Genomic DNA, 26591 nt, shown 5'->3' with positions numbered 1-26591 from the left:
TTGTTTCCTTCAGGAAGAAAGAGGAAGAAAAGATGCACACAGGGGCCACGTCACCCCTTCCGTGGCGGCTGCGCGCCTCTGTGTTCTTCCTCCCCATCTGGGGTGGCTCACCCCTCAGATGTATAATGAATCAGGCACTTGCTCATTAATAAAAAATGACAAGCGATCATCTCATTGAAATCCACTGAGCTGCTGGAGCCCGCAGACACAATCCCTGCCCAGCTCTGCAGCTCCTCCATGGTCAGGCAGTAATGAGCCTGTGGGGTAGATGGGCTGCTGGCGAGCATCTTAGCACTTAGCGTGCAGGAAGGAAGTCACCTTTCCACAGCGGGTGGCCACAGCACTGGCAGGTGGATGCCTTTTTCATCTGAAGTAACAAAGCGGCTCAGCTCAGCAGGCCCTGTCTCCCACAGGGTCAGCAAGGCAGGAGGCTGGAGCTGGCTTTGGAGCACTAATCCTCGCCTTGGCAATCAGCAAACCACCTCATCTAAGTGCCCCAGGGGACCCAAGCAGGGCCAGACTTGGAATCTGAAACACTTCAGTGCTTTTTAAAGTATGTTTGCAAGTCTTTGACAGGAGGCTGGATGGCTGGCCTCCAGCCACGGGACCCCCTCTCTTGTATCCTCACCCAAAGTTGAGTCACAGGGAAGCTGGTCCTGGCCAAAAGCAAGGCTGCACAGGGCACCTACCTCCCCAACTCCTGCCTGGAGCTGGCAGATGCGCACTGCACTGTTTTATGCTTGCTTAAGCCTCCACTACATCCGGGCTTCATAGGCATGGATGAGCCAGAGTAGAATTCAGGCTCCATCAATCACACTATGTGGCCTTGGGTTCATCAGAAACCTCAGGTTCCTCATCTGTGAAGTGGGGTGACAAAGCCTCTGTGGCAGAGAAGATGGAATGAGCTTTCACTCACACCCATCACCCAGTCACTGACAATAAAGGACAGCTTTTAGGACTGGGCATGAGAGTTGCGGGGCTCCGCTGGTTCACATATCAACGTTTAATCAATTGCATCAGGGCCCATAATAATTTACCTCTAATTTTCATAGTGGGGCAGGGCAAGTATAATAACCAACCCCTCCTGTATTCAAAGTGGGGTGATCAGTCCTGGCCTCAGGGAAGCGAGATGGAGACGTACAGCCAGGACTCTAAGCCTGACTCTTTCCTCATTGTCATGTATTCAGACCTATGCTGTCCTTCAGTGCTATAGACCGTGATCGCTCCATAGTAACAAAGGAGGCTCCGTAATGATCCCTGCCTGCATAACCCTCTTCCACACAAGGCCTAGGTTACCGTAGGTCAGTGATGGTGAACCTTTTATAGATAGAGACCAAGTGCCCAGACTGCAATCCAAAACCCACTTTTTTTTTTATCACAAAGTGCCAACACTGCAATTAAACCCGAATACTGAGGTTTTTGTTTAGAAAAAATAATCTTTTGCCTTAAAAGAAAAACACAATAACAGAGCTTTCAATAGTACCAACAGCCTGCTGTGGCATTTGTACCTCCTGTGGCATAGGTCCACCACCACCATTCCTTCACACACCTTTAAACCCTAGCCCTCACTGCCAGCACTTTGCCTGAATTATACTCCCTGGGGCTCTATGCAGTGGGACCATTCATCCTTCAATCCAGTCACTTGCCCAGAGAAACCCTTGACCACTCCAAGTCATGATGACTGCTGCTGAATTCCACTCCCAGAATCTTAAAGAACAATCAAGTCCCAGGGGCACCCTGGAGCTTCTAAAAATTAGTGCTGACAGTCGCCCTGAGCACAGGCAGCTCTAGGGCCTGGGTTGGCGGGAATGAGCAAATCCCAGGACCCCAGGACTGTAATGAAGACAGGGTGGGGATGATGGCCCCCACCATCCCCCAGGTGAGATGGGACAGGAGGGCATGTACCTGTCCGGCCAGACCTCTGGGGAGCAGACAGAATGGGGCAAAGCATGCATTTCTGTAAGTTCAGCACTGTCTAAACATGTTCCATAAAGTCTGCACAACTTTTTTTAGGGAGCCGGGGAATAATCAGTAGCAGTGTTTCAAGATGTAACTGCATTCATTCAGCACAGCTCCCCTGCTCTTGTGTTTCAACAAAGTGCCCCTTGCTGCAGCAGGGAAGGGGCCACATATAGATACCAGTGACATTTTCAGGATGAAGGAATGAAGGAGTAAAGGAAGCTTGACCCTGAGGGCAGGAGACCCATCCTCTGCCTTTGTGACTGGCTCAGTGCTGGGACCTGCCTCCTCGGCCTGAGCGGCCTCATCTGTAAACTGACACAGACCCTCCCATCTTCTGTTCTCAGGTATTTTAGGGATCCTGGGACCAAGTCCCAGAAAATAACAAGTAACTCAGGAAGCTCAGCCCCGGGCAATCTCCTTTAGAAGACTATTTGAGACAATCATTGTAATGAAGCTATTAGCCAGGCCTTCTTGAGGTGTGGGAAGGCATCTTCCAGCTTTGGATGCCTCTGGAAAGGCTGGCTCCAGAGGCCCCGCCAGGGCAAGAACGCTGGGTCCTGCCCGAGCCTGGAACATGCAGGCAGGAGACAACTCATTGCAAAACACATGGCCCCAGGGATGGAGTCTGCCCTACATTAAGAAACACTTTCCAAATGAGATAATTATTTAATAAGTAATAAATGGAGTCCAGGAGAGGGAAGAGGGAATTCAGTTGATTAAATGCCTTTGGCCCCCAGCACTGCAGGGCTCCTGGGAGCAGTCTCTGAAACCTCACCTCCCGGTGCCTGCTCATGCTCAGCTCACCTTCAGCATCTCAACACTGGCACACGGCTGCACAGGGCCCAAGCCAAGGGGACCACAGCAAGGTGCCAGGCGGACTCCAAACCCCCCTGTCCACTAGGAACTCAGCAGCTTATTTCTACTCTGCCTCACCCTGGGGACTGGGAGACCAAGGGGAAGACAGGATGTGACAGGACAAACGTGGGGCCAGGAGAAGGTGTTGGCCAGAGGCTGCTTATTGGTGTTTACCAGCCAGACCTGGCCCAAGAGTCCTGTGTCCACTGCAGGTGTCACCTGGCTCGGGCCATTCCAACTCAGCAAGAAGGCCTTGGCGAATCTTCAGACCTATAGACGCAGGAAGAGGGAAGACTGTCACTCACTCACTATGTGCCACATACCATGAAGAGCATTTCTGTGCATTTAACTGGAAAGACTTGTTTATTGCTTGTTTCTTGCTAAACAAGGACACTGAAAGAGAGGTTAAGTGACTTGTCCAAAGTCACCCAGCTCACTTTCCCCAACATTCTCTCTTTCCCTGTCATTCTCCCTTGCTCCTGGGCACTTGAAAGGTGCTCACTGGATGTGACTCCCTCCCCACCTCAACCACTCTAGACACATGCCAGGCAATCTCGTCTCAGGGAACTGAGGTTTCACAGTAACCTTTCCATCACTCTAGGGAGAGAGTGACATTTCAAGGAAAGCTGTAGATAAGAGAGGTACCAAGAACTACAAACAACCATGGCCTTAAATGAAGGAGCTTACATTCTCTGAATGGGTGACGAGGAGAAACAAGCAATCATAAGAAGGGTTTACAAGGGCCAAGGGGTATTATCAGGCTGTGAGTACAAAGAGAGATCAGAAAAAGGTAAGAGGGTGATTCATCCAATGGGGGCTGCTACACTTAGATGGGACCTGTATGAAAATGGCTAGAACATAGTAGGTGGTAAATTTAAAAATACACTGGGAGGTAGGCAGGCAGGAAAAATGGATGGGTAGATGGGTAGGTGAATGGGTAGTGAAAGGATGAGTGGGTCAGTGGGTGTGCAGGTGGGTTGGTGGTTGGGTGGATAAAATTGATGGTGGGTGGGTGTATGGGTGGGTAAGTGGATAGATGGATGGGTAGATTAGTAACTAGGACAGTGAGTGGATGGGTGGAAAAATGGATGGGGGGGGTGAGTGGACAGATAAATGAGTGTGGATGGCGGGTAGATGGGTAGGTGGGTAGTTAGGTGCATAGGTGGTAGATTGATGAATGGTTGGAAAGGTGGGTGGAAGGAAGGATAAATGGATGGATAGGTGGGTACATGGGTGGGTGGATGGATGGATGGATGGACGGACAGATGGACAGATGGGTGGATGGCTGAGTGGATGGGCGGGCAGAGGGGTGGACTGAAGTTCTTTGCCAGGTCAGGACATTTCCTAACCCCAACTGTCTCTATTCCTCACCCCTACCTCACCCTTTTCTTTCCTCTCTTCTACAGCCGTTTCAAGCTCAGCTCTCCCTGATCTCTTATAGGGCCCCTCAAACGAGCAGTGGCTTCACATACTATATCACTAAGTCTTCTCCTGGTCTTTGTACAGCCAAGGGCAAGGATAAGCTCTTCTTTCTGGCTTCCCCTGACCCCATCTCCTGCAAGTCCCCAACCTACACCTTTATTATCTCTGCTTGCCCCAGCAGCTTCCACTGGGATATAAATCAAAGGACCTCTGGGCCCAGTCCTACCCAGAGAGAGTCCCTCCGGGCCTGAAAACCAGCCAGGCACACCAATGGCTCCTGGTACCCATCAGATGCCCATCCATCTGGGTTTTATCTCTATTCCAGCCACACAAAGCTTCTTCAAACACCCTCAGGAATGCACTGAGACAGCCAACAGAGGCAGCCCAGGCCAACTCTGGTCTGCAGAACAACAGGAGGGTGGGGTCATGTGGGTATAATGATGTGAAACTCTGGCACTGCAGTTAGCCTCAAGGATCTTGGAGGTTCTGGGTGCTCTGGGGGTGTCCTGTGGGGAGCTGAGCTACTTCCCTTAAATAGTAACTGGTCACAGGCCAATTCAAACCCAGGCATGGCCAAGTCCACAGGCAGTGGAGATCTGGAGCAAAGATAGGTCACTTTAGAATGAAGCTCATAACTACACAAACTCCATCCAACTATATTCCAGTCATCTTGCCTCCTGCCCTGGCACAACTGGCCCAAACCTGCTACCCTGGTGACCCGAATCCCAACTTGGGTCCTGCAGGAAGATGCTGGCCAGTGCACCCACAGATGGTGAGCTGAGCAGCTGTCACAGACCCAGCACATGACACAAACACTTGCAGCATCAGTAAAGGAGACTGGAAGAGCAGAAAGAGCAGAAAAAAGGGAAGAAAGTGTTCATCAGCATATCACCCTGCAGCAGTGGAAGAGAGGCGAGGAGGAATGGCAGAGAGAATGCAGATTCTGGAGTTAGCAGCCTAAGGTTGAGATCCAGGAGTACAGGTCTGCTAAATAACTAGCCTCCCCAGGACTTGGTTTCCCTTTGTAAACTGAGGCAAGTACAGTGACCTTGTTTTTAGCAAGAGGGTCTGGAACAACACAGATCCACAGATCCTGGCTCAGATTAGGCCTTGCACAAATGGTGTCTATTAGTGGGGTTTTCCTTTTTTTGGTAGTGCTGGGGATGGAACCCAGAACCTCACACATGCCAGACGAGTACTCTATCACTGAGCTGCATCCTAACCCCTATTAGTGTTTTAAATAATGAGCAAATTTAACAGATTGAAAATATACTTTAATGAATGGAGAGGTGGTCCGGCACAATGGTTAAGAATATGGGTCTGGAGTCAAACAGCCAGGGTTGGTGGTCTGGCTGTACCATGTACTATGTGTGGGACTGCAGGCCAATCACATAACCTCTCTGGGCTCCTTTCCCTCAAGTGTCCAATCAGGATCATGGGACTATTTTCTGGAACTCTCAGGAGAATAAAATACTTTAATGAATGTAAAACTAAACTGTGCCTGAAACTCAGAAACATGAGCTCCCGGGAATTTTAGCATCCTGGTACACTGAGAGGCCCCACAATTTCTCTGGGGGCTGCTTTTGGGCACGGGAAACCTTGCTTTGGGTGCTGGCTTTCAATGTTGTGAATATCATCGGTGATGGGAAAAGAGTGACATCAGGAGGATGTATTTATTCCCTCCAGCTTCATCTGTTCTCTCAGTCTGGCACTGTAGAGACACAGGTTGCTTGCTGGGGCCCTGTGCTGCTAGCCCGCTGGCTGGGGAGATATATTACTTGGGTGAAAAGGAAAGTGTGACTGTGAGAAACAACGCAAGCAACTCTCTCAGGTGGCTCACTCACTTTGAAGACAACTTCAAGGACGAGAACAACCACAGGGCGTAGGTTGGGGCCACTTGAAGCCAAGAGCCCCTCCTAGGCTGCTAGGGACCAGTGTTCTTTTAAGAACAGCATTTGCGCAGACTCCTTCCTATAGGATCATCCTTGGGCCCCTGAGAAAGGTTATCCTTGAGTTGGCATGGCCTGAGGTTCTACGTTCTCTGCTTATCACTATGTGTTTTAAGATTCTGGCATCTATAAGCATCTTCTCAAATATATGAAGAAACCTGGGTTATTCCCAATGGCCTTGAGATGACTCTGCTACATGTGGATAGGGAGCGCTGCTTCTCCTGACCCGCGAGGTGGTCCTTTCCCCAGCTGGCCCCATATCCCCACAGTGCCCAGCTCTGGGCCAAGCCCAGGGTTCTCAAGTGTGGTCTGAGAGAAATGCAAATTTGCCAGCCCCGTGCCAGGCCTACTGAATCAGGAACTCAAGATGGAGCTGAGAGCCATGATTAACAAGCCTTCTGGGTGGTTCTGGCACACAGGAAGTGTGAGAGCCCTTTGCTGAGCAGACAGCAACACCCAACAAGGCAAATCTGACAGCTGTGGCTTCCTCCAGGTTTCCTCTCCTCCTCACATGTGTCTCAGGCATTGAACAGAAAAAAATCAGAACACACATGAGGGAGACTGTGATCGATGGAGTGACACAAAAAAATGACCCAACACAGCAGTGGTCCCTCAGGATTTGCAAGGCCTTTCTAGGATCCTGGCTTCATCTGATGGTCACAACCTGTAGGGGAGGACTTGGTCCATACACTCAGCAGATGGCACTGACAGCAGCATCCCTGGAACCACATTAGAAGAGGGATGGGTGGTGGCAGGATGATGTGTCCTCCCAGACCACAGAGAAGGGCAGATGCGTGCAGCTGGAGCCACAGACGGGCCTTCCCAGAGCTGGGACCAGTGGAGGAGGGGATTTGCCCAGGCCTGCCATGGTCACCACACCATGCTGGGACTTTCTGGCTACTACCCAGTTTGCCTAAAATACTTTGGCTCTTTGGCCAGCTCTTTCTCATTCTCCCAGGCACAGCTCAGGTGTCACTTTCTCCGGGGAGCCTTTGGTGACTGCAGACCTTCCAGCTTCCTCTGTTCTGCCCTGGAGATTCCCACACACCTGGCATGTTTCTTCAAGCACAGCAGGCCCAGTCTGAGGGCAGGGATCAGTCTTATGCCCCAGTCAAATGAAGAGACAAAAATGGGCTTGGGGAGAGCCATAGGTGTCTTTGCTGTCACTGCTGGGCTTCCCCCTCATGGGAACCACACATCCCACTGCCACCAGCACCATCGCCACTGCATTACAGCCCCTCACACCACCCGAGCCAGCCACACCCTTGACTATGGCCCCCAGGCAGTGTCCCCCACAGATGCTAGGAAAGAGGACCAGAGCACACTCCTGGCCCAAGGCTCACACGGAGAGAGGCTCAACACATGACGTGCAGAAGACATAAGGCTCTTTTTCCCAAAAGCACCACTTACAATAGCAAGTAGGAAAGCTTTACTGGGACATAAAGAAGAACCACATCACTGGTGCCATTTTATGGGCTTTGCTCTCTTCCTGTTCTATAACTGAGGCCTGGTGACTACAAAACTCTCAAACACCCGGAAAGTACAGAACTGATTCCCTGCCAGCCCCAGCACTCTACCGGCCAGGCCCCAACCTCACTGAGCCTCAGGGGCTGAGGGCAGGTGCAAATCCTGAGCCTCTGGCTGGATCCACATGCCCTGTTCTTAGCAGCCCCAGGTCTTACTCATTGTGTCCACCGGTTCTGTGGCCTCTGTGCTCAAAGAGGAGGGGCTGAGGATTTGTGATTCACCCAAGCCACCATCTCTCGGTTCCTGGCCACTCTGTCCTCGCACTCACTATGCCTTCATTTTCTCTTCCTGCCTTGGTCTCCCCCAGAGTGGGGTGCCAGGTATAGATCATCTTTGCATTCCCAGTAGCACAGTAAGCAGCATAAAGGGCCCAGTGAGCGCTGGCTGTCTGTGCTATGGAAGGGCAACAGCCCTGGGGACCTCCTAAGGCATACAGGATGCTCAAGGATCCCAGGGAATTTATATTCCAACCTGAAGGACCTATAATGGTGGCATTCCAGGGTTGAGCCCTAAGTAGGCTAGGGAGGCAGGAGAGGTGTCTGCGGGCAGAGATGCCTGCCTTAAACCAGGCATGTAAACAGCTGCTCCCTCTGTCTGTGTTCATGGGTAGCCCTGCCTCTGGAATGCTGGCATCAGCTCCAAATGTCACCTCAAAGCACTCCACCTTCAGTCCTGCCTTGACTTCACTGGCACCCATGTGGCATGTCATCCAAGGCTGGGGTGCTGGGCAGGATGCTCTACATGCCTCAACACCTCCTCTGGCCTGAAGTGGCCCCAGCCAGACCCAGCACAGAGCTGCCCCCACAAACAGCTCAGAAGTTACCCACCTCTGTGCTTTCCATCAGCCTGGGCAGGGGAGGACAACGGCATGTGCTCCAATCCATCTGTCTCTCCCCAACACCCCACAGGAATCCAAGCTCAGAACCTGCCATCAACCACCTTCAATGCAGGTAAATGTCACTGAGGCTTTAGAGAAACCACACTCCAATGCCAGACCTGCCAAGACTCCCCGTGGGGCCCAACTTACTTGCTCTTACATGGCTGCTCACTATGGCGTGGAGTTCAAGGCTCCTTAGCCACCTTGGACCCACCTTTGCAGTGATGGCTTACCCTGTAAATGACCAGCGTATTTCTCAAAGATGGGATTTGTTGTTCATGCCATTCTGCCTACCTCTCCTAGACATCCTCAGTGGCATCCCCTGAAAGCCCTCTTCCCACAGTTCACCCACTGCTCTCCCAGCTCTCAAATCTCCTTTCCTCAGAGAAGACTCCCCACACCCAGAAAGAGTTGCTCCCCTCCCATTCCTGGCTTGGCTACTTCTTTCCTTGCCCTTCTCAATGAAATGGACCCATTTCTGTGTTTCTGTATACATCATCCATTTCTGGAGACAGGGATTGTGCTGGTTAAGCCTGATGCCGAAAGCCCAGCAGGTACCTGTCACCTCCTGTGCGTTCAGGGACTGTACAAAACTCCACACTACAGGCTTCTCCCCCATCTTGAGCACACTTACTGGTAGTTCAGGACCACACAGTCCCCATGGGCAGAGACCAGGCCTGTATTATGATCTGTAGGACATCCCGGGACCTAAGGACCCCTAGATACCCAGTGGCCTAGCAAAGGCTACCTAGGCCAGACTAAGTGTCACAAAATCTGGGCACATAAAGCACAGGTGAAAAGAGCAATGGCTATTGCCATCTACTGGCTCTGAGCTGGCCTGGGGCCCAGTGGCTCTGTGTTTGCATATTTGTTTTCCAAAAATGTAAATCCACACAGAACAAAAGAATAGCACTGAAAATTCCTACTTGAGAGGCTGTGACAGTCCAGCCAGCCTTCATGGACTCCCACAAGGTACTCCCAAGCCTGCAGGGCCAGGAGCACCACCTCTAGTGAGGCTCATGAGGTCTGGCCTGAGTCTCTCCCAACAAGTTCTTATTGCAAACTAAGGCCTATTCAGTTGTTTTGTTTTAATTTTCATGATTCTTTTTGTGTATTAAAAGAAATCTTATCCATCCTGAACATGATTTTTTTAAAAAAATCAAATAGCATAGAAAGACTTATAATGAAAAACAATAGCTCCCTCCCGGTGCCCCAGAGGCAACCACTTTTAACTTTTAAAAATTTTTCCTGCTTTTAATTCCCTAGCAGCTATCTGATCTATATAAAGAATATATTAAAATAGCATGTTTTGAGTCTTTAATCCGGTGAGTTCAGTGTTTTTGAGTTATCAGTGATTTATACAGACGATGACTCCGTACACTAGGACCTCCTCCAACACAGGCAGCACAGAGCCTACAGCGAACTCCTGCTTCCCCCAGGGATGACCTGCCCTGGAGTCCCCACGCATTGGCCCCATGGTATAGCCATGGGCCCTGGGCCTGGCCATCACTCCCTACTGCGGGTCGCCCTCCTGGAATCCTGGCTCCCTCCATTCACTGACCCTCTTCCTTTGTGTGAAAATCCTCAAGGAGCTGCCTAAGAAAGATGTGTGGCAGGTAAATGCCTTAAGCCCTTCCTGCATGGCTGAAAATGCCCTTTCCGTATAACAGCCAGGGCAAATGTAGCATCTCCACACAATTATCGCTGCTGACAAAAAGGGTGGTATGGTTTAATCCTCCTGCCTCTGCATGTGACCTTGGCTTTTTGTTTAGTTGTTTTCCCCTTTTCTGAAAGCTTTTAGAAACAGCACTTTACTCTAGATTATCTGAAATTTCACAATCACACATCTACATCATTTTTTTCTTTTAATGAGCTGGGTACAACAAGAACTGTTTTAATGTGGATTTTTGTCCCAGCGATTTTCTTGTGTTAATTCTAATTCTCTCCCCTCTGTTTTGTGTGTCAGTTTCTGAAACTTCCGTTAGTCATGCGCTCCATTACTTGCCTTCATATTCCATTTTTCTCTTTCCTCTCAGGTGTTCCTGTCTCATCTTTTGATTTTTCCAACTTTTTATTTTGACGATCACATTTTTATATAAAATGTCTTTCCTTACTCTCTAAATGTTCTTATTTAATAATATCCTGTTCTTGTTTTATGGATACAAGCCTTTTAGAGTCTTCAGAAAAGACCAATGAGAAGGCCCTTAATCCAGTTACATTTTCATCTCCACCTGAATGCTGCTCCTTTGGGATCATAACTTCTCAGTCACTTATGTTGACACTCATGCTGTAGGATTCTTCAGATGTCAGTCAAACCTGGAACCTCCATTTGTATTTAAAGTAGAGAGGCTACAAACCTGGCTGCAAGTTCTGCATAGCTGAGTGAGCTTGCCCAATAGCAGCTTTAGCTATTTCCATGGGACCTCTAAATACCAGAGAGTTCACAGCTTGGCTCTGGGGCCCAAAATCCATGTGGTCTGCCCTGGTTACCACAGGGAGTTAGTTTAATTTCTTTACAGAAGAATTCAATTGTTGTGCTCATCATTACTACTGGAATCAAAGACAGACATTCAGATACTAGTCATGCCACATCGGGACGCCAAGAGAAAGAGGAGTCAACAACCCTTGTTTAATTTTTTAAATTGTGGTGTAATATACGTATAAAATCTACCATTTTAACCATTTTTAAGCACACAGTTCAGTGGCATTACATTTATTCACACTGTTGTGAAACTATCATGACCATCCATTTCCAGAAATTTTTCATGATCATAAACTCTGTACCCATTAAATGCTGACTACTAATCATCCTCTTCCCCCCACCTCCTGGTAACTACTGTCTACTTTCTGTCTCTGTGAAATTTTTTTTTTTATATATCAAGGATGGAAGTCAGGACCTTGCGTTTACAAGCCAGGTGCAGTGCCACTGAACTAAATCCTTGGCCGTCTGTGAATCTAACTGCTCTGGGACATGGAGGTGGGACCATATGGTGTTTGTAACTTAGTGAGTGGCTTATTTCACTCAGCAGAATATCTTCAAGGTTCATTCACCTTGTGGCAAGTGTCAGAATTCCCTTCTTTAAGGCCAAATATTCCATTGTGTGCATATTCTACAGTTGTTCATTTACTCACCCGCCAACCATTTCATTTTAAAGCAGCTGAGTGAGACTGAGACCTGCCACGGTTACACAAGGCAGGCAGCTGCTCAGCTCCTCAAAGATGGCACCCAGCCCCTTCCCCCTTTCCTTCCTTCTCTCCAAGGAAAGTATCCAGCATGAGCCCCAGGCTGTCTACAGAAGGTACAGTCCAGGGCCCAAGACCCACATCTCAGTTTCTCCAGCACCCTCCCCTCAGTGTGGGTGGCCTTGACATAAGACTAGCTATTTTAGTAGAAATGCAGAACTGTCACCATTTTTAGCAGAAAAGGCAAAGGAGCCAGGGAAACTTCTTCCTCTGACTCTCCCCTCCCCAGTGTCCCCTTCCTGCCAGGTCCTTCTGCAAAAGTTTCCAAATATAGGATGAACAATGAAAAACAGGCCTCAGTGTTCATCTGCACCCTAAGTGCATCTGCGTCTACACAAAATAAAGAGCCACGTTTAGGGAGGGCTGGAGTCGGAAGCCAGGAGCATCCCAGCATTTGTTCAGGTGTGTGCAGCACAGTCCATGCTGGCTGGACGAGCTCCATCGAGATGCACCCTGTACTATTCATGCTTCTCCCTCTTTCCCATGGCTCCTAGGGGGACTGCCACTTGCTTGCTCGCTTACTCACTTACTCAGAAGGGCTGCTCAGAGCACTGCTCCCTCCTAAGTGCCTGCCATTAACAAAAGATAAACAAGAAGCACTGTGCAAGGACAGTGACATCTGCTGCCCAGGCCCCCAGTTTGTCTCCCTCCTTCTGAGTTTCAAAGCCACATGTGGCAGGGGAGGGGGCTGGCAGGGCCCCAGCTGCAGTCTGAGCCTCCACATTGAGGCCTGGCCTCAGCTGTATTAAATCAACTCCCTGGCTCCAAATAGGGACCCCCACCCTGCCCTCCAAGCAGCCCAGGCGGGAACATCTGAAAACCAGAATCTCCCAGCACTCTCTAGGCGGGCGAGCAGCAGCTTCCTGCGCTGACAACCCACCAGCTGGTCATCACGCCCCAGTCAAAGCTCTAGGCCTTGGCAGGCCCCCGAAACTACCATGGCTCCACCCCTCCCATCACTGGAGGCTCACTGGATGCCCAAGTGCCCCTTCATGCCTGGCTGCCTATGCTCCTAATCTTCTCCTTGGACATCTTTCTTCTTCCTCATCCTCAAAGAGTCCTGACAGTCAGAGCTGTAGCCTTCTTCCCCAAAGCCACACTGTGACTCTCACAGTTTCAAACACTTCTGCCTTTCTGGGCCCCTTCTTTCCTAAGACATGTTAAAAATTGTACTTCCCAAATGTGTTAGTTTAAAAATGAACATAATCCAGGCTCCTGGCTAAATTATAGTCATTTATTTTCTTCCAATTAGGCCTGCTGAGCTTAACATAGAAGTTGACATTGTTCTTTCCTGCAAGAGCCTCCAAGTTAGCCTGTCCTTAGGGTGACCAAGAAATGTCACCCACATTTGCCTAGAAATGTCCCAGAGATTCTTTCAGGCCTAAGCAAACAAGGCTGGCTGTTCGCCTCCCTGCCCCTCCAGTTTCAGGTTCAGAGCCCCCAGGCGCGTGGACAGTGGACACAGTCAAACGTCACAAGCTCCACACTTGCTCCAAGGAGCAAGGCCCGAGATGGCAGCTGTGAATAAATGCTGCTCTGTGTAAGGGCTGGGCTGGAGACGTGGTCCCTATCCCTCCTTTAGAGGCCACAGACCCTTTCACTTTCCCTCACATTCTGATGTGCTCAGAGGTAGGGGTATACGAAGGTAATTGAATTATGGAGTCGATGTAGCTGACTTGCTGTTAGGAGCTGGTGCCTGGCTGGAGGTGAGTCGCTGAGAGTGTAACCTGGAAGAGTGTATCTCCCTCCCCAGCTCCTCCCTGCTCTCTGCTTCCTGGCCACCATGATGTGAGTATCTTTTCTCCACCAGACCCTTCCACCACACCATTTCTGACTTAGAGATCATAGACTGAAAATGTGAGCCAAATTAAACCTCTCCTTCAAGTTATGGGTGTCAGGTATTTTGTCCCAGCAATGAGAAAGTGACTTAAGACATCGTGATTCCAGTCAGGAATTCAGCCAATGTCCTGGGTTTCTTAGTGGTGGAATGAGCCACATCAGCACAGAAAGCTGACTAGGGCTCCCAACTCCTATGCACTGAGCTTCCCAGATCTCCCAGGGAGTGTCCAACCAGTCCCCAGGCCACCCAAGGCTGGATGGGACATCTGAAAAGGAGATGGACGCAGCAGACTCAGCCAACTGGCAGCATGGTATGTGAGTACTGCAGACGCCCAGGCCAGTATGGGCGTGCCTGGGCCTCGGCTCACCCACAGGGTGGAAACCATCTGATTCATCAGACCTTTTGAACACAAGTAAGGATCAATGTCCCCACCTCCCAGAGCAGGTGACTACCATGAGCAAATCTCAGTTCTGCTTGCATTCCAAAGCCCCTCTTTCTCCTATGCTTTCACGCTTGCTGCTCTCCAACCTACTAGGCTTTGCAGGGGCAATTCCACATAGAAACTAAGAGGTTGGACAGGGTAACCTGTTCCTCACCTGGGGTCACACAGCAATCACAAGAGAACACTTCTCTCCACAATACTATGTGAACTAAGGCACCAACAACTGTTCCCACCAAACTGGCTCTGAAAGGATTGGGGGGTCTGCAAAGATGGGGTACCTCAGAGGGCCAGTGCCCCTATGAGGACAGATAATAATATGAAATTATCCTGTCTGCTTTGTTTTAGGGACCAAAGACAAAAACTGAGACCATAAACTCTAGAGAAGAAAACATTAACTTCCTTTGAGAAAGGAGTCTGACTTTCCCATTTTACAGATGGGAAAAGTGAGTCTCTGACCAACAAAGGCTGCTTCGGGTGTACACAGTGCATTAGTAGGTCTTTGGGATCCATAGTTGGTGTTATCTCTGCCATCGCACTTGGTTGTGAAGCCTCAGAGCAGAAGCAGAAGCTCTGTAAGCCTCACCTGCACCCACCCCAAAGACATGGAAAATGGAGTTTGTGCATAAGTAGGGCTGGGGTCCCTCATTTTGCACAAATGATGCCATTGGTCAGTTAGAGTAAGGATGAGCAAACTGCATCTCCAGAATCAAATCTGTCCCCAACTCGTTGTTCTGGAAGACAGCCCTGCTGATTCACACCCATACTGTCTGTGCCACTTAAGAGTGACATGGCAGAGGTGAGTAGTTGTGACACAAACTGTATGTGTTGCCTAGAAAGAAAAGCTTTACTCTGGTCCTTTGCAGACATGTGTGCTGATGGCTGACTTGGTTAGTACCCTGCCCCTCTGGATCAGGAAGGAAACAGCCCAGCCAGAAGTGCATCCAGCCTGGGATCACACCATAGGATCACCAAAACCACACTACGCCTGCTCCAAAGCCCCCTGACACCCCCACACCATCAGCAAGGACCTCACAGGGTCATGGCCATCCTTCACCTCACTGCCTACCCTAACTGGGGCAAACATTTGCTCCCTTTCCAAAATGTTCTTCTGGAGGAAGGAGGGATAGAAAGTCTTTAAACAGCACCTCTCTGTATCCGGGCAGTCCCATTTGGAATTATTTGTAGAGATTCCAAAACATAGCCTGGGGATGGCTTAAGAAACAGATGCTCCTGGACTTACAAAGGGGCTAGGTACAGATAAACTCATACTAAGTTGAAAATATGAGTTGAAACGACACCAAATCCATCTACCCTTCTGGACATCCTTGCTCAGCAACAGGGCACACTGGAGAGCATCAAGGGTTTCCCCTCGTGATGAAGGGGCTGGCTGGGAGCATCCCAGGAGAGGAGCACACCACTTATCCACAGCTGGCCAGAGATCCAAGGAAGTCCAGTTCCACTGAGTGCTTATAAAGCTGAAAACCAGTTAAGCCAAGCCATATCAGTAGGGGACCTCCTGTACAGACAGACTGCAGTCACAACCTGCTGCCTGGGGGCTGCAGCTGGACCTAACGTCAAAGTTCCAAGGTGCTCGATAGTCGCAACCTTGGGCTTGGAGCCTGGGTGTGAATCCTGGCTGAAGGACCTTGGGCAGGTCAGTGCCTGGCTGGAGCCACAGGGGATCTGTAAGGTGGTGATCCAGGGCTGTTGAGAGCACTTCCCAGTGGAGTGGAGAGGAATCAGGGCAGCCTGTCATACAAGTTCAGTAAACACTGGCTGCTATCATTCACTGTCACTGTGTCCTGGAACGTAAGAATGAAAACCAGGCCTCTAGTTAAGTGCTCCAGTAGACACAGGAGCTTGCAACAAAAAAGCTGTGTCATGTATTAGGTCATATATGAAGCTGCAGTCAGGCAAGGTGGCGTGTACCTGTAATCCCAGCTACTTAGAAGGCTGAGGCAGGAGGACCGAAGTTTAAGGCCAAAATAAAATAAAATGGGCAAGGGACGTAGCTCACTTATAGTGTGCTTTTCTCGCACATCCAAGGCCTTGAGTTCAATCCACAATACTGTTTAAAAAATAAAGAAAAAGAGAGAGAGAAAGAAATGAAGTTTTCATCAAATGTGGCAGTCCCATTATTTTAGTGTCACCACATCTATCATTGTCTTTAATATGGTGACCAAGTTTTACAACACAATGAGTGAGTCCTCAACCAGACTTCTCTCCAGACCACTAAAGGTCTGATTAAGCAGCTCTCATGGAATGCACTAATTTCAAAAACAATTTGAAAGTCCTTCTTTGAATTAATTTCCAGATGGTCTATAAAACTGACAAATAAATCTATTTCTTATGTCTTCTGCTAACAGCAATTTCTTTGAAGTCTAAATACCCTCCTTCACTCATTCAATACTCATTATATATAAACTATAGTTATATGTCTATAGATGAAGGTCTTAGGAAAATTCCTGTAAGTACAGGTTTACCACATAGGAAGCCCATGAGGCCAAGGCCAGCCCTCCCACATGCCAGGCAGCCTTGAAAATGGAGCATGGGTTTTTTATTTCAGAAAAGAAGGAGGTCCCAGCGAGCTGCATTCCGTACCCTCCTGACATAGTCTCAAATATGTGAAGTAACTCAAGTGCAACATGATTTCTTGCGGCATTGTTTGAAAATAGCAGAAGATTGGAAAACTAAATATCCATCAGAGAGAGACTCATTAAATAAATTACAGCCTGTCCGTATAATGGAATACCAGACAACCATAAACACGAATGAAGAAGAGCTTCGGGTCTAGTATGGAACAATTTCCAAGATGCATTGTCAGGCACAACAAGATGTTGACAATTGCATTAAAAAACATATATATGTAGGTATGTGTGTAAATTTATAGATAAGCACACATATATAAATATTCACAAATATATGTATTAGTTATGTCACATCTACCCTATCACACAAAGGATGTGGGATAAATCAGTAACATTGTTTACCTCTAGGGAGGGAACCAGTTGGCTGAATGGGAGAGAGGACTAGGGAGATTTTTTTCACTATAGATCTTTTTTTTTTTGCTATTGAATTCATTTTTTAAAATCTCAAGTGATCACTAAGTAAAGAAGTTTGTGTTTAATTGAAAAATGTATAACTGTAGGTTGAGTATCCCTTATCCAAATTGCTTGGAACCAAAACTACTTCAGATTTTGGAATATTTGCACAGACATAATGAAATATTTAGGAGGCTGAGATGGAAGGATCAAAGTTTGAGCCTACCATGGACAACTTAGTGTCTTAGTGAGATCCTACCTCAAAATAAAAAAGAAATTGTAAAAGGGCTGAGATGTAACTCATTGGGTTCAATTCTCAGTACTTGGGGAGGTGGGGGGGGGGGCGGTGTCACACGATCTGCGAAAAGGTTACAGCGAGACAGCCTCAAAGCCAGCCTGGCCCTAAGTTGAAAAGGGATGAAATGGGCCTCATTCTGTCTCCTCTGTGGGACTTCTTTATCAGTCCCTAACATTATGCCCTTACTGTGAAGTGTGCGAGCCTTGGTCCTAGGCCAAAAGTGCTTAGTCAGTGCGTGACTTAGCCAGTAGATTCTGGAATAAGACAGACGCCAAGGATTTCCTCCTCTGAAAACCAACCACTCCATGGATCTTTTGACTGAGTGGATATTAATTACAGTTCTTTTCCAAAATATGAATTTCTTTCTCTATCTGTCTCATCTTCTACTTCTAATTTTGCATATGAAAAGAAACAACATAATGATTACTAGTAGACAAGGAAAGCTTAAAGCCTTTTCAGCCCAATAAATATAATGAACATTTATTTAGATGCATATTAAAGTTGGCAAACTAAAAAAGCTCACTTGAGGGCAGGAAAGAAAGAGACCTGGGGACCAGCACAGGAGCCCGAGCTGAGCTAAGCCTGGGTGAGTTGATGTTCCTGGCTTAGCAACCACACAATGAGAGCACAGGAGACTGCAGTCCATGAGAGATGATGACACATGGGAATAAGGCCCCTGTGGGCAGTGGAAAGCCAGCCACAGCTTCAGTGCCCACCAGCACAGGGCACCCCAAGGAGGTGGGAACGCATGTGTAACCACATGCCTGTCTTCTCGCTAGGTGAGGGTCCAAAGTGACTGTTTCCATGTGGTCCAGAACCCCTAAGCTATGAAAGGAGTGCAACATTGATCCCGTGTCTGTGTTACTCCAGAAAAACCTGGCAGGCATCCAGAAAAGCACTTTGGAGGGAGAGTCTCAACTCGGGCCATGAAAGTTTCCTACAGGTAAATCTCTACTCATTATCCCAAATTACAAAGTGCACAAATGCCCCCACATACAAACACTCATGAGCAAGAGCCAGCAGATACCATAAAGAGCATATCAAAGTCAGCTTAAGAGAGGATTAGTGAGTGCCTAGCAGAAAGATAAAGATGGATAACATAAAAACGAGCTGAAGAGACATTAAAGTTAGAAGAGAAAGTTCCAGAGAATGGAGGAAATAGAGAAAAAGGCATAATTTGAAGAAATAATGGATGAAAATTTTCCAAAACCAAAGAAAAACGTGGATCCTAAGTCTTCAAAAAAGTACAATTGCTACATATCAGAATGCACGGAGGTAACTGAACCATGGCTTAGATATACACTTATACCAGGAGAAATAGAAAAATAGGAAGGCTGAATATCAATCACACACATGCCCAACTCTCAGTAATAATAATATAAACCTGGCTGGGGATTTAGCTCAGTGGTTCTGCCGCCTGCCTCGTAAGCACAAGGTCCTGAGTTTGATCCCCAGTACAAAAAAAACCAAATAATACAAACCTAAAGGAAGGAAAATGATATAATGATGATATAAGAAGAAATGACTGAGATCAACAGCTGGCTGTGGTGGCATGTACCTGTAATCCCTGCACTCTGGGAAGCTGAGGCAGGGGCATCACAAATTCAAGCCCAATCTGAACAGTACAGAAACTTAGCAAGACCTTGTCTCAAATAAAAAATAAAAAGGGCTGGAGATATAATTCAGTGTGAAGACCCTGCATTTTATCCCCAACACTGCCCTCCCTCACAAAAAGAATGAGAACACAAAGAAACAAGAAAGAGAATCAACCAACTCCCAAGTCAGATCTTTGAAAAGATCGTTACATCTCTATTAAATCTAACAAAGAAGGGCTGCGGATGTAGCTCAGCAGCAGAGCACACTTGCCTAACATCCACAAGGCCCTGAGTTCCATAGCCAGCACAACAAGACAACAACAAAACTAAAGAAGAAAGAGAAGGCACAAATAAATAGTGTGAGGAATGAAGAAGGGGCACAAGTATAAACACTGCTGATAAATGTAAAAGTAGGAGAAATGAACACATTCCCAAAGAGAGACCGATTGGTTTAATGAAAGACAACTCAAAAAGAAATAGAAAGCTGAAATTACTCTAACCATTAAATAAACTGAACTAGTAATTAAAATTTAAAAAAGCACCAACTCAAACAAACCAACCAGCCCAAGGTGAAGTAGGTTTGTAGTCAGTTTTTTCAAGCCTTCAAGGAATGGCTAATTCTGGACATACACAAATATTCAAAGAAAATCCTGAACTGATACTTGACATACACTATATATAAATATATACAGATCTCTGAGAGAATCCTTAACTTGAATAAATACTTAAATATTTGAAAAAGGAGCATTTCTTACAACCTCTTACGAGGCTAATTAGGTGAAACTTCAATTAAATATCAAGACACAAGAAAAAAGAAATTAATAGGCTAATCTTACTGGTAAATGCACACTCAAAAATCTTTTTTTTTTGGTACCGGTAATCAAACTTGGATCCTTGAGCTTGCAAGGCAGGCGGTGGAACCACTGAGCTAAATCCCCAGCTCACACTCAAAAATCTTAAGAAAAATTTTACCAATTAAATCCAACTAAGTAAACTCAATCTGGTTTATCCCGAGAATCAATTTTGCAATAACAGAAAGTCATCTCAATAAGAAAACAAAGGGGAAATCTCACGATTGTCTCTATAGTTGCAAAAAAGCATGGACAAAACTCAATAAATGTTCAAAATTAAGGAGACAACAGCATACATAGAACAAAAAGAAACTTTTAAATTTCATACAGGAAATCAATTTTTAAAAACACATTAAACATTATTCTTCTTGTGGCAAAATTTCAATTACTGCCTCCTGTAGAAATGGAGGCTTACTCTCCAAACTCTATGCAGTCGATCAAAGATTCTAAAATTGTGCAAACTAAAAAAAGTTGATAAAACAATCTAAAATTGACACAACCACACCCACAATTTAAAATGTGGTGAATCCAATCTGAGATGTACTTAGTCTAACCTGAGATGTACTTTAAAATACGCACTGGGTTTTGAAGACTTTGATGAGAAAAATAACAACAGAAACTATCTCGATTGTTTTTTATAGTGTTGCATGTTGAAATGACAATATTGTTTAAACTAATACAGTATATATAAGATTTATTAAAATTATTCTCACCTATTGCAATCTTTTTAAAGAGGTCTACCAGAAATTTTAAAACATAGCTCAAATTATATTTCTACTGGAGAGTGCTAATCTGGACAGTATAGTAAGATGCAAAAAAAAAAAAAGATAAAAGAATTGGAAAGACAAAAAAGCTTGCAGAGCTTGTAATGACATGATTAAGTAAAATGTAAAATGTCTATAAAATCCATAGGTAGAAATTTAAAACTAGTAAGATATCAGCAAGGTTGTTAGAAAAAGGATACATATATATATTTAATGACATGCCTAGATACCAGCAATGAAGAATTAGAAACTATAATTTTAAGTATATATTTACCATTTATAACAGCAACAAAAACTGTACAGTATTTATGAATAAATTAAACAAAAATGTGTAAGACCTTTATGACACAAATTATAAATTTATGCTAAAAGACATAAAAGAATAAATAAAAGGAGAAAGACCATGATCATGAATAGGGAAAACAATGTGACAAAAATCTTCCTCCCAAATTAATCTAGAATTCCAATCAAAATCCCAGTAGGGATTTTCATGGACTCTGCAAGTTGATTCTAAGATTCCTGTGGTAGAATGGGGCCAGAAAGGAGTTAAGAGCATTTGACAGAGGAATAGGTACAAGGATTCATGCTACTAGACGTTACACTTACTCAAATGCTGTAGACAGGGCTATGACAGATGGCACAAGGAAAAGCTAATGAATGGACAAGGGAACAGGGCACAGAGCTCAGAAACACTCCCATTTATGTCATTTTTTTTTTTTTGGTACCGGGGATCGAACTTGGTTCCTTGCACTTGCTCAGCAGGCGGTGAAACCACTGAGCTAAATCCCCAGCCCTACACTCCCACTTATGTGAGGAAATTTGACACAGACTGCTTTTGCATTTAACAAAAAATTGTTAAAATTAAGAAATGGAATAACTGCTACCTGGTATACTACTCAGAGTACCGAATACTCTGAGAAGCTAAGGCAAGAAGATCATAAGGTCAGATCCTGCCTAGGCAACTTAGTGAGACACTGTCTCAAAATGAAAAGCAAAAAGGGATAGGGATGTAGCTTAGAGGAAAGGCCCTAGGATCAGTTCCTGGCAAGAAAGAAAGGGGGAGGGAGAAGAGGAAGAGAGAGAGAGAGAGAGAAAGAGGAATAACTTCTAGGACAACTAATTACCCACATTACCTAAAAAAGTAAAACAAAAATTGATCCCTGCATTATATCAAAGACTAAACAATTTCAGCTAGATTCAAAAAGTATATGTAAATGTACAATTTTTAAAGATTTAGAATAAATATAAGAGAATTGCTTTCTGACCTCAAGGAAGGAAAGGACCTCTTAAACAAGATATAAAAACCTGCTATAAATGAAAAGAATCACATGCTTGATTATATTAAAATGTGCAACTGTTGTCCCAATGAACCAAACCACACACCAAGATAATGACCAACCAAAGATTCGGAAAAATTATTTATAATGTACCTAAATAAGAAATGATTAGTATCTCTTTAAATTTTTTTTTTTTCAGAAAAAGGCAGCCATATAGCAGGAAGCTGAGCAAAGGAGATGAATATGCAAATCAGGGGAGAGGAAACCCAAATGTCCAATGCACTGCAAATGAGGGGAAAGTAAATTAAAATAAGATCATTCACACTTGTTAGATTGGAAAAAAAGATTCAAGCCATTAATCAACCATTACATAAAAAAGTGGGGGTGGGGAATGTGTCCAGCCACTGTGGACAGCAATTTTGCAAGGTATAGTAAAGTGGAAAGTGTAGATGCCCCACACCCAGCAATTCTACCCTTAGGCTGGAACTAGAACTTTAAGCTGTTCACTGTAATACACAGAAAGAAATACATTTCACATCACAATGTCATCCACTTGTGCATGCTCACACATATATACACACAGCTATGCACAGACAAGAAAGTGAAACAAAACTTTCTACTTGCAACGTACTGCAATATTTTCTATTTCATCTTTTCAAATGTCCTTACACACAATATTGATTTCTTAACCACCTGCCCTGAAGAACTATTCCCCTATGGACACAATGGGAGGTATTCCACTCATAGCATCACAGTACTGCATGCAGAAGGTATGTGTGTACACACAAAGGTATGGATGTACACATACAGTTCCTTGGTATCCATGAGGTATGGGTTCCAGGATGATCACCCCTCACTGAGATATCAAAATCCACAGATGCGCAACTCCCATATATAATAAAAAGGCATAGTGTTTGTTTATAACTTACACACATTCTCCTGTATACTTTAAATCATCTCTAAATTACTTATAATACCTGAAATAGTGTAAATGCTCTGTTAATAGACGTTATACTATATCACTTAGGGAATAATGACATGAAAAAATCTACTTGTTCTATACAAATGCAATATGTTTGATCCTCAGTTGGCTGAATCCACAGATGGAGAACCTGTAGGTACAGAGGTACAAAGCAGGGAGGGGCATGGGATCAGTCTACCCCAGCAGGGACTGTTTTATCATTCACATAATAAAAGTGGATGGTTAGCCAGTCTGACTACTGTTTTTGAATTATCCATAGACAGTGCACATTCCTTATTGTTTTACCCAGGTTAGACCATTCTTTACCTTGATATCCCACAGATCAAAAGGAGTGCAAAAAAATTAAGATATATGCAAGTATGGCTATTGATTACATCTATATTTTATGTGCCTGAAATATTAAATATTTAAATATACACAGTTAGTACTCTCTGTATTCACAGATGGAGGACCCCTAGACAAGAAGAATTCTGCATCCACAGATTCAACCTACTGGAGAGGAACATATTTGAAAAAATTGTGCCTGTAGTGAACATATACAGACTTTCCCACTGTCACTATTCCCTAAACAATATAGTATAACAACTATGTACATAGCATTCACATTATATTAAGTATTATAAGTAATCTATACGGAAGGATATGTGGAAGTCAGCTGCAAATACCACATTATTTTACATAGGGGACTTGAGCATCCAAGGATTTTGGTGTCCTGGATCCTAAAACCAAACCATCACAACTGTGTGTGTGTGTGTGTGTGTGTGTGTGTGTGTGTGTGTGTGTGTGTGTGATCTCTAAAGATCAGACATGCCGAGATAAGGTACTCTCAGAGCCAAATTTCATGTATGGTCAAAACAGATAGTGTGGGGCCTGTCACTAGCTGGAACCTGGGCAGTCTAGGTGGATACCTTACCTGGGGAGGCCCCAGACCCACCTAAAACAATCATCTAGGCAGACCAACAACTCTAGAATCAATAGTTCCCTAATGCTACCTCAGATCAGTTCCCACCAAAGACTCATGTTAGCTGGACTCAGCCTCAGGACAGCTCTCTGAGACTCTGCCTCAGTTACCCTTTCCTGAGACAGTTTCTTTATCTGTCCAGTGTGTACAGCAAGGTCTTCTCTATCTCAGAAGCATGGAACAGATCACAAATAAAACAAACATGAAAAGGAGAATGTGTTGGCATGGAGTAGCTGATGTGCTGCTGGCCAGAGAAGTCTGAGGCCTGCCCAGAAAAGAAAATGTGTTCATACTGGGGACATGCCAATATTTAACAAGGTGGCACATGTGGACCTACTGCACACCAGGCACATTCACAACACTGTCCTCATTACAGGTGAAGAAATGCACATTTTCAGTCATTTCTCCACAGTCATGCAGCTGAGATGTGTCAGAGAAATGATCTGAAGCCAGCCTTCAATGCTGACCCCAGGCAGCATTCTCCTTCTGGCAGAGCTACCTGCAGCCAAGAGGCCACCATCAAGTCCACCTATGCTGTCTCCAACCATTCACTCTTCCTTCAGAGGGATTTGCTTCTTATCAGTTTTGTATACTTATCAAAAACCACAGTCAGCCTGAAAAAATAGAATGTTGGCTCCCAAAATGAAAAGGCTATCTCTGCCTAGTCACAACTGCACCCAGAGTCACATGCAAAGAGTGAACAGTGGGTTAGACCTGGGGCTCAGAGCCACTGAAGGGTGCACAGCACAGACCCTCCTTCCACATTACTCTCAGCCCTAGAAACAGCACCTGGCATGTGCATCGTGCATAGCCCCACGGAAAATCAGTGATGGCTTACAATCACAGAATGGGACAAAGTCATCATTAACAGCATGTAAAAGAAGCCTAAGAAAAGCTCTGTGTGCAAAAGGGTCTGCAGAGACCTGGGCCCCATCTCATGGCACTCAATTACTTGTATTAACTGTATTTTCTCATTTTTCTGTATTCATCATGCTCTGGCATGCTAGGTCTCAGCTCCCAAGACTGGCCAGCTCTTTGAGATAGCAAAAGACTCAGCCAGGAATGAGCCTTTTGATATGCAAACCTACCAGCCCAAATGATCCTTCTTGCTAGTTCTTGCACTCCAGAAGACAATACTACCCTGTACTAACTACACCAGGGCCAGGTTCCAGGCAGCTAGGGGCAGCCCCAGTACCCCAGATCCTGCTATGAAATATTCAAACTAACCATTCTAAGCCTGTTGACCCTACTTCACTTATTCCTTCCCACAAAAAAATTCATTAGGGACTGGAGTGTAGCTCAGTAGAGTACTTGCCTGGCATGCACAAGGCCCGTCCATCCCCAAACCAAACCAAAAAATGGAAGAAAGGAGGGAGGGAAGTCTAGAATAATGCACTTTATTACACATTGTACAGAGCACCCAGATGTGATGTGGAGAACAGTAAGCCTCCCAGAGATGTGCAGCCATATTCACAGGTCATACTGACCTGGGCTTAGAGTTAGGCCAACATGCCGCAAGCTCTGACTTTTGTCACTGAGCCACACAAGCCAACTCTAGACCATTCAAGGTATTACCTAGTGGTTTGTGAACCACAATAACATGACTTTGGAAGACCGGAGAATTGGTTTCCAACTGAATTTTAAGCCTTGGTTTATGGATTCTGCTGAAAGAGAACCTTAAATTCAAATGCCAAGTGTCCCTAAATGGCCTTCATGTGCCCTGACTGCCAGTGAGGACATCTGGGAGAGCTGAAGGATGCTCCAGGCCCAGGAGTCCTGGCAGTCCGTAACTCCCTGTTGGTGGCCAGCAGTGGTGGCCTCGGTGGTGGGAGGTGGCTGTGGTGGTGTCAAGGAGCTAATGCTTCTGAGGGCAGCAGCATACTCGAGGGCTCTGTTCACACAAAGTCAACCTGGCAACTGCCTTGCGAAGGCAGCTAGATTCTCTGGGTGCTCTAAAAGGGAAAATAAATCTAGCACACAGCTAGGGAACTGCAGACATGAGAGGCATTTCCTGTGCAGGGTGATCCAGTGTGCAGAACTTGATACAGAACCTAAGTTTCTACCCCAGTTGCAGCCTCTCACTCTGCCCAGAGGGGTGAGGCTGCCCTCTGAGGGAGCCCTCCCCAGGGTACACAGTCCCCCCACCACTACTGCCCCAGACCAGGACTCTAGCCACTCTGCCTCTGTGTACTTACAATCCCCAATGCCAGAAAATCCATTTCTAAGGACTTCAAGTCCTTATGCCCAAGAAGAAGAGGAAAGAAAGGGAACCAAGGCAGGGAAAGGAAGTGTAGGGTGCTGAGCAGGCAGTAGAGAAAGCCAAAGGAGAAGAGAGAGGAATTTAGGGAGCTTGGAAGCAAGTGGGCCAGGAGAAGGAACACCCTGGAGCAATACAGGCTGGTAAGACCAAGCAGGCAGCTGCCTACCTGACTTCCTGGTCCCCGAGTGACCTCATCTGTCTGGACGCTGAGTGCACATCATCCCATCACCATCCTGGAGGGAGGAGTCTTTCCAAGCCACACTGAACACGCACCTCTAGAGGGTTATGGCACAGAGCTTCAGGAGAGGAAAGAGGGGTCACATCCAGCTGGAGAAAGGTCTCAGAAAAAAGACAAGCTGCTTGTTACTACTTCATGGAGAACATGAAGCCCCTCTGGGTCTACCACTATCTGACTTGGCCCATTCATTCTTCTAGGGGACAATAG

General features: G+C 46.1%; 1 protein-coding gene across 2 annotated transcripts in view; it reads right to left on the bottom strand.

The window, feature by feature from the left end:
• The window catches only part of Gli2 (GLI family zinc finger 2), a 222391-nt gene that overhangs the window by 111402 nt on the left and 84398 nt on the right, over positions 1 to 26591 (bottom strand). The gene's annotated exons all lie outside the window — the stretch shown is intronic.

The sequence above is a fragment of the Heterocephalus glaber genome, unplaced genomic scaffold, assembly GCF_053883595.1.
Source record: "Heterocephalus glaber isolate CG9 unplaced genomic scaffold, H.glaber_assembly_v1.0 deba00000347, whole genome shotgun sequence".
Lineage (NCBI taxonomy): Eukaryota > Metazoa > Chordata > Mammalia > Rodentia > Bathyergidae > Heterocephalus > Heterocephalus glaber.
This window is presented reverse-complemented; position numbering and strand designations above follow the sequence as displayed.